At 33.8% G+C, this 9418-nt stretch overlaps 1 pseudogene; it reads left to right on the forward strand.

Moving 5' to 3' along the window:
• The first annotated feature begins 1239 nt into the window (after positions 1–1239).
• LOC149186671 (uncharacterized) lies at positions 1240–2809 on the forward strand (annotated as a pseudogene).
• The last annotated feature ends 6609 nt before the right edge of the window (positions 2810–9418 follow it).

The raw sequence follows: 9418 nt of genomic DNA on the forward strand, positions 1-9418 counted from the left end.
TAGAGTGTGTGGTGGATTGCCACTGTCATTGAAAGTCGTGGTCACACTAGTTTTTGGATGACAATATGATTACTGAGAAGATCGACTGGTCTGACTTCAAAGAAAATTTCCTATAGAGATATAGGGTTGGTTTAGAATAAGTTAAGGCTCACTTGAGGAAAATGATAAGTCAATATTCTTAGATATTTCTTGTTTCTTCATAGGACAAGACAAAGATAAAGCTGTCAGGATATGAGGTAATGTTGGGCTTCAAAATCTACAGGACAAGTGTCTATTAGATGTAGACATTGAAAATAAAATAAATATGCATGATTATATTAGGGATCTTGGAAGAAAAATTACGAAGGAAGTAATACCCCTTAGTATTTGGGGTTCGACAACCAATATCACTGATGATGTGTTACAACTATCCTCACATGTAAGTACTTCGACAATCCAAACCTTTTTCTTGGGTTTAATTAAATTTTAAGCTTTAAAATTTCTTGTTTCACGACAAAGTTAGATTGGTTCACTATAGATTTTTTTCTTGATCAAATGAACATGTAATATCTAAGGTTACAAAAATTAGTATGGTTAGTCCCTCCCTTGATTTATTCACAGATAAAAATCCTAACCTTTCAAATGCCTTGACTTCACAAATATCATAGATTATTATGGTTAGTTCCTCCCTTGATTTATGCACAGATAAACATCCCAACCTTTCAAATACCCCGACATCACAAATATCACAAATCATAAGGTCAAAAATGTCAAAAATTAGGACTCTATTCAGTAATTTCCATTTTAGGAAGTTGTAAATTGTTGTAACTAAAGAAGATCATTTAGAAGACATATTGAGGTAACAGAAACCACATTTGATATGGCTCTGTTGGTATGAATTTTCCCACTCTTCCCTGCCTGACTCGATTGCATTGATGAAGTTAACAGTTATGGAAATCACTCCAAGGTCTATAGGGCAGCTGAAGTACCTCGAAAGGATTTTCATATGGAATCACTCCAAAGCAGTCACCGTCGAAAGGTTGCCAAACGAATTTCGTCATCTGTGCTCTTTGAAATACTTAATTTTCAAAGTGTTCTCAAAATTAGTCTCGCTACTTGTTTCATTTAGACAGCTAAATAGGTTACAACTCATGTATTTGGAAGGTTCTTCCTCTTTTCTCACTCTTCCCGATTCATTTGGCAATTTAACTCGACTAAAACATCTTTCATTGAGGAGTTGTGAGAATTTGACCATCGACAATGGAACTCTTGGAGATATTAAAATGTTCCAATCAGCCCTCCAATGATCCCAAGGAAGGCAGCAATGTGTTGTTCCAGTGGTGTGAGAAAAAGAGGCCTTAAGGCCACAAAAACGAATCCAAAAGTTTGATGAGGGACTCGAGAATTTAGGTTAGGAAAAAATTACAAGCAGAACACCATGCTTCAAAAGCTGGAAAACAAAAAGTTCTTGTGCAATCCCATGTAACGGTTCATTAAAGGAACACCACTTTAAGGCCTTACATTATGCTTCCAGAACATAGCCATGGATTCATCAAAAGGTTAGTTGATTTGCATTTCCATAAACCAGAAACTAATCTTCTTCAGTTTAAATTTAGAGACTGGGTTGGTACCATGCAGTCATTGAGTATTAATATATATGTTGAGAGATTTACTTGGTTTCTGGTTTTTGTTTGCTCTTATTTTGGATTTACCTCTGTCATTATACATGCCCAATATATTTACGTATTTGATACACTAAAAACCAATTATACCAGGAATTCTAAGATTTAAATGGTGCCCACCTTCTGAACAAGGGTCTTCAGCAAAAGGTTGATATACTTTCATCATCTATTGTACAGAAACATGTCGAACGAGTTGGTTTCTTCAGTCCAAATGCCATTGGGAGCACTATAGTATCTAAACATGTCAAAGAAGTTGGTTTCTTCAATCCAAATGCCATTGCGAGCACTAGAGAATCTGATGCAGCCCAAAATTCCACAACATCTGATACATAGGCTTGTGTTCCTCCAGAGAAGATAGATATGGAAACATTTGAATGGACAATATTTTTTCTGCAATTGTCCTGGAAAGAAAATAAGGATGATTTTCTTGTCATGAAAGGCACAAAACTTTCCCAGTGGCCCAAAAAGCCATTGAAATATGTTGAGAAGGTTCTACAAGTAGGAAATACAGTGGAAACAACATCTGATATAAATACCTTTGTGCCTCCAAAGAAGATAGATATGGAAACATTTGAATAGCCAAGAATTTTGCTGCAATTGTCCCGGAAAGAAAAGGAGGATGATTTTCTTATCATGAAAGGCACAAAGCTTTCCCAGCAACCCAAAAAGTGGACCAAGTATGTTGAGAAGGTTCTATAGGTAGGAAAGACCGTGGACACATGTTGAAAATTAATTGTCATTATGTTTTATTTATATACACAAACATTGAGGAAGGAGGGTTTGTATCTAACATGTTTTTTGAATCTGTTACCATATAATTGCTTTCGTAGAAGTATCAAATTTAACAAGGGGACGCTACAAAGTTAGAGAGAAAAAATGTACTAAGAAGGTCTGTTTTTTCCTTGTTGCCCTATTCTCCCCTTTTTTATAATGATTTTATGAACCATATGTATTTCATCTGTATATTTGGGTCACTTCTAGTGTGGGCCTTTCTTGTTTGGCAAACGTTTTCTTTGTTTGTGCTCAACCTTTTCAGATTATGAAGAGACTCAATTCATTCCATATTTTTGGTTACATTTCTACTGCAGAAACCAAGGGGTCTGCAAGCAATGGAATGTTCAAACAATGATTCAAACCGATGTGGCTAGGCATGGAAAAATATCCAGGTTCTACAACCTTTTTCCATGTTTTTCATTATGCATACCATTTTCTCATTAATTCATCAGATCCTAGCCAAGTCTTCGTACTCTGTAAAATGTTGGTAGATTGATTACAAATTTTTTGGGCATAATTTTGCTGGAAAACTACTCTGCAGTTGCGATTAATGTCATATTTACTTTGGCTATCTATTTCCAATTATATGGGAATATTTTCTTTGAAAATATTGTATAAAGCCTACATTTGTAGGTCTGTATGTCATTGTTGCCATCAGTGGCCTTCCTGTACAAGTTTTAAGAGTGATCTGTAGGGAATGAGTTCTGTCACAATCATTCAAGAAAGTGAGAATGGATTTATAGATATTTTGAACAATAAATTCATTCTATCTCAGAATCATTTTATCTTTGTATTTAGCAACTCGTTGTCTTATAAGCAAGGCAATTATTTGCAAATCTGTTGGGAGATTTGTTGTATGATATTCATTTCACTGGTTAAAAACATAAATTGTAGGCATTATTGTGAGAATCAACTAATTATTTATCAAATGACACTTTTTTGTTACACATAGATTTATTGATGAACAATAAGCCTATGTTTTACCTATTATGGTTTGGTTGTAATTTGTCTATGGTAAGCTTGGAAAAATGGGGCTGTGATGACAACCTTTTGAAGCAATATAAATCTATAGTTTGTAATGAAATGTACCTTTTGAATTTGTTTTATAGGTCTTTAGTGTCATGGACAACTTGGGCCCTTCAATTACAAAGAAAAACTTTAAGCAAGCAAAGTAGACTAGGTTAATCAACATTAGTAACTACTTAACCTACTAGCACTTTGAGAGTAAGCATCCAACCTCCTTGCCAAGGACATTAGGTTCCCTTGCAGTTTCATAAGGGACTGTTGACCCCCATCAGCCTGCCAATTATTGATTGGATTTTGTTTAAGTTGTGTTGTATAAATGAAGACATTTCAACATGGCTTAAGTATCCCTTATTATCCAGTCTCTCCCACAATTTCGCCTCCCATCTTCTACCCTTTGCTCGTACCACACATCCATGTAAACATGAGAAAGAGATTAAGTATACAATATTTAACATCCTTTGTTATGTTTCTTTTTCAGAAGCTGAGCTATTCCATGGAGGGCACGTTAGAGAGTAATAAATATAAAAGTCCAGCAAAGTTGTTGCAACTTATAATATCCCAACTGACCTTTTGGCTTGAGAAGCATTACTATGATTTCAATAGCTAATTAAAGGTTCTTTCCCAAAAATGTTGAGTTGTAGTGTTTTCGGTGTGATATCTTACATTTCAATTTTTAACTCATAGGCATCTCTGGAAATGCTAGTTTTTATTTATTCTATTTTAACTATAATTTTGAGAGAAACTAAGGCAAAAGCATTTTCACAGAGTACAATTTTGTAATAACCTCAAAAGGTTTGCATATTTAACTTCTCTAGTTTAATATATGTTTCTTTGCATTGTTTCTGATTAACTATGTTGTGAGTTTAATCATCACTATTCTACAAAGGTTGGCATATCTTTCTTTGGCAGGTTGTTGTCTAGTAGTGATATGAGAAAAGTTGCACTAATTGGTTGTCCAAGTGTTGAAAAGAAGGATGTTTTTGTTGCAAAATGATTATGATTTCTCTTTAGTATCGAGCAGGGCATTGTAAGTTGAGTTTTGTGGTATAATTTTCTCTGAATTTCTACTTCAACTTGCTGATATGTATTCTATATACTGTTTTTCAGTACTTTATTACATTGTAATATTTTTTTTTTGAGTTATTTATTTTCAGTTAAGCGTTGATTATAGTGAGTAATTTGTCACATTGAATTCTTATCATTGATTTTGATTCTCTATTTGAATATGGTCAGGCTTTCTGCCTTGTAATATGAAGGACACATACAGTGTTCCATTTGTAAAGGTGTCTAAAGTAAATATTTTAAGGGTGGAATATTTTGCTAAATTTCTCTAATATTTTAAGGGTGGAAGATGTTTCTAAATTACTCTGTAAAATTAGTTTGAGCACCGAGAAAAATGAGCAATGCATACCAGATGATGTAAAACAATCTATTATTAATTTGTTGAAGGAACTTGTTGATTTCAGTACTAGCTCTTTGAATGGATATATGGGCCTCTCACTGCAAGAGTAATTAGATGCAAGCCTACTGGGTCAAAAAATTCATGTAAATGTGTAATTGTTTCTCAATTTTTACCCTTTTCCTTGGCTAGCAAATCCTTCCTTGTGCTCTAAGTAAAAAACAAATGCAAAAAATCTGACCATGTTAATTTGAGGGAAGATATGTTGTGTAGATGTCAATATTGTTATAGAAATGTATCTTGAAGTTGTGCCTAGTACTCACTGCATAGCAACCGAAAGGGATGTTTTGCCACTTTTTGAAGTTGAGAATGACAATAATTGTATAAGCATTTCCCATTCTTTGAATGTGAGATAAGAAATAGGGCACTCTCCTTTTAGGACATGTTGTAGTTCACTTGTCTTGTGCACATCCCACACTTGGGTCAGTACATTGGCCAATGGCCAATGTTCCTGTGTGTTGGCGAAAATATCAATACTTAAGATCTTAGTGTACTGGTCTTAGATCTAGTAAATTTTAACAGGGTGATTCTCTTTCAGGATTGTCCACCACGTTAGCACATGCAATTGGACTAGATACACTGGGGGAGGGAGGAGAGATCGGTGGCAATCATTGTTGCGGTTATACTATTGAGTTGACTATGAGATCTAAGGGATGCACTATGAGATTCTTCTACCCTATTTTTAATTTGTTTCTGACATTCCCATGTATTATTTTATCTTTGTAATACATTTTGATAACATCTAATGAAAAACTATTACTCATGGTTTTATATATTTGATTGATAGTGTAATCTTGTGATGCAATTCTATATTCTATATTAAATTTTATGCACATCCATTATCTCCTTATAGTCGCATATCTTAGTTTTTCACAGGGTTCACCAATAGAAAGTAAAAACTATGCTTTTAGTGTTTTATTCCAACAGCTCTATGTGCGTTGATATAGGCCAAAAACCCATGCTAATAGACCCTTGTATAAATGATACATCCTCTGCATGAAAACCTAAACAATATATAATCCTATGTGCTAATTATGCAGTTCCCATTGTTTTTCTATAAACAAACTCATTTTCTCTAGCAAATTAAGCCAGAGTATGACTCTTCAACATTGCCTATGTTCACTCTTAACTCATTTACCAAACATGTTGTCTTAATAAATCTACGCAGTGAAAGCTATCACCACCAAGACTAGGGCACACTACTGTAACATTTCGCACCAAGACTAAACTCTTTGTAACAATATTTTCAATAGGATGTGACTAACATAAAAATCTCATTTTCACTACTAAATGAAGATAACATATGACTCTTATGTATATAACTATCAATCAGAAATTAACCCTAGAATTCTTGATCTTGCAAAGGATAAATCAATAGGAAAACTTAATTGCTATTGTCATTTCAATAGTGGCAACAATTTTTCTCATGGTCAATTATCCTAAAATAGCAATGACTTCACATGCCATCAACAATGGTTGATATAAATAAAAGCAACTCTAAACTTTGGGACAACACTTTTAAATAAAAAGTACTATCATGTTCAAAATGTTATTAAACACAATAAACAAATACACTCATTAAGAAATTAAAAAAATAGTAATAAAAAAAAATTCAAACTAAACCATATATAAAATACTTCAATTCCACTTTAACCATTAACTCTATATATTTTGCTTCATTATTACCTTCCACATTCGCACTCCCCCTTTAGACATTCCTTTGGTATACTTATGTGTAAATGTCCTCCCAAACTACCAAAAAACAGAGCGATGAGGGAATTTATGAATATTAAAGCTTTCCTTGGCGTAGGGAGGCATCATACAAACCAAAGGAGCTTCCTAATTAATACGAATTAAAAGATGTGTCCCATGTGAGGTGACAGATGTGTCCATGCGAGGTGAAAGATGTGTCACACCGGTGAAATAAACACTGCATTGTTCAGTTGATGATAAAACAGATTGACTTGGCATTGTCAACCTTTGATTAATGGATCACGTTCATATACATACTATGCTCAACGTGTGATGAAGGGATGACGTTTTATTTACATATTGTGCTACCAATAAGCAGGTACCAAAGTCAATATTGGATATCTCGAGTTGTTTTTAGTGTTATTTTTTGGAAGTTTTTCAATTGGGTTTTTCTAGAGTAATTTCTCTAAAATTTGGTAGGAATTTATTGAAATCACAAGTTTGATGGACAATCCTTGCATGATCGAAATGCTTTATGGGTTTTTCAGGGTGCTGAATCCATATATACAGTCAAAAACCAAGTGTAAATAACACAGATCAAAATTTCACCTCAAATTTTTCTGCCAGATTTCGACACCAGAAAGTCCAAAAAATCACATAAAAACAACTCCCATTCAAATTTATCATTAACAAAAATTTAGATATATCTTGTCATTATTTTATTGATATAGGAACATAAAGGCATGAAGTTAGATTAGGTATATCTCTCATCAATATTCTATTGAACCGTAATGTATAGTGTTTGAAGCTAGATTTTGCATATTCAATGAAGCTGGAGCATACTCAATATTGGATAGCCAAATTTGAAATTAACAGAAACTCAAATATATTTCTCGCCTTGATTATACTAATATGGCAACATATGTTTCAATGGCACACAGTGGAACACCATCTTAAAAAAAAGTGGTCAAATTGACACATCCTAATGTTTTCGCTAGACACATTATCTAACTATGACACAAGAACATATTGTTTTCACATAAAGGTGAACAACATATGTTACTGCAGTTTATAAAATATGTTAACTAATCAGCCTAGATTATGTTGAGTGAAATGGGAGCAACTCCCACTGAAGCAATTGCTATGGTGCGGCTCATAATATATCTAAAGAGAATTGAGCAAATGAGAGTAGGTAGATGGCCTAATGTTATCTTCAATGAAGACATGAGTGAAAGAAAGAAAACATGGATGAAACAAAACTACACATGGATGCAAAAATGAAATATCTACCTCAATGCCTATCCCACAAATAGCAAAGAGCTAAAGGATTTTGTTATGGAGAAGTTTTGTAAAAAGGTTATAGGGAAAAGAATTGGGTAGAAAGAAGAAATATTACATTGAGGAATTCAACCTTGCGTGTGATCTACAACAAAAAGAGTTCATTGGAGCTAGCATTTCATGGAGGGCAAAGGTTCTTATTGCTCAATTAAGGACCAACTCACATCAACTTCTGTGTGAAACATGATGGTGGAAAAGGCCTAAAGAAGCTTGGGAAGAACGGGTGGTACATTTTGCATGTCTAAGGTTGTGGGATCGGAAAAATATTTCATTTTGGAATGTGATGCATTCAAAGACATCAGAGAAAGTTATGAGAACATGTTAGCATCATTTTCTTGGCATTGTGCTTTTAGCGAGGGGATTGTTGGAAGGTTGGGCTAGCTCATCAATTTGAATCACAAAAGGATTGAATTGCGAAAAGCGAAAAAAAAGGAACTAATGATCTCATAGACTATTTATAATCTCGTGGACCTTAAAATATCATTTCATTTCATTAATATAAATTGTTGTCACTACAGCAGTGTTAAGTTAGTATGGTTCCCATGCCTTAACTTGCAAATCACGTAAATAAGAGTTATTGAGTGATGTTGAAAACAAAGGCCAGTGGCAGAGTACCCCGATTCTCAAGGGGAAGCAAAAATAAATATAATGATATGGGCGAGGATCCTATGTGAATATTAAACATCAGTCTAGATCAATTAGAATTAAAAAATATCATTTCTCACATAAATTAGTGTACTTGCTTCCAAATGCAAGTCCACTAGGTAGATCGAGTAGTTGTAACGTAGTATTAGTTAGATGAAATCCGAGCCTATGTTTTGTTTAGCCATGGCAAGTTGGTAACTTAGTAGATATTGTTGTTGAGAATTTCTGGAATCATGTGTGCATTGTTTGAAGAGCTCAACATTTCAGGTGAAAAATTCACTCTGAACATGGGTGAAATGTTGGGCTCTTCAAACAATGCATACATGATTCTAGAAATTCTCAATATCAATAGTTGGGCTCTTCAAACAATGCATACAAGATTCCAGAAATTATCAATATCAAATATGTTACTGCTTGTGGGAAACATAAATGCTATAAAACTTAGTGGATGGTTATAACTAAGGTTGGAATTTCAAAACAAATTTATCTCTCAAATTTCCCAATCAAATTGTAACAAAAAAAATTATAACAATTTTGCAAAAATTTTAACTGTGACGGGCAATTTTCTTGTCAAATTGCATCGTTGTCATATAGACAATGTATCTGAATAGTTTTTTTAAAGGCCCATTTTTATGAAGTTGTAGTGAGGGTACATGCATTGAAGATCGAAGATAAGCATGGGTATAGAGATACTTTGTAAAAGTGAAATTGCATCCTTATCATACCGACCATGCATGTGAATAGTCTTTTTTGAAGACCCATTTTTATGAAGTTGTAATGGGTATATGCCTTAGAGATCCAAGATTAGCATGGGTATAGAGAT

This window comes from Pinus tabuliformis, chromosome 3_1 (assembly GCF_031772625.1).
Source record: "Pinus tabuliformis cultivar Carrire ecotype Pingquan chromosome 3_1, CPIR1, whole genome shotgun sequence".
Lineage (NCBI taxonomy): Eukaryota > Viridiplantae > Streptophyta > Pinopsida > Pinales > Pinaceae > Pinus > Pinus tabuliformis.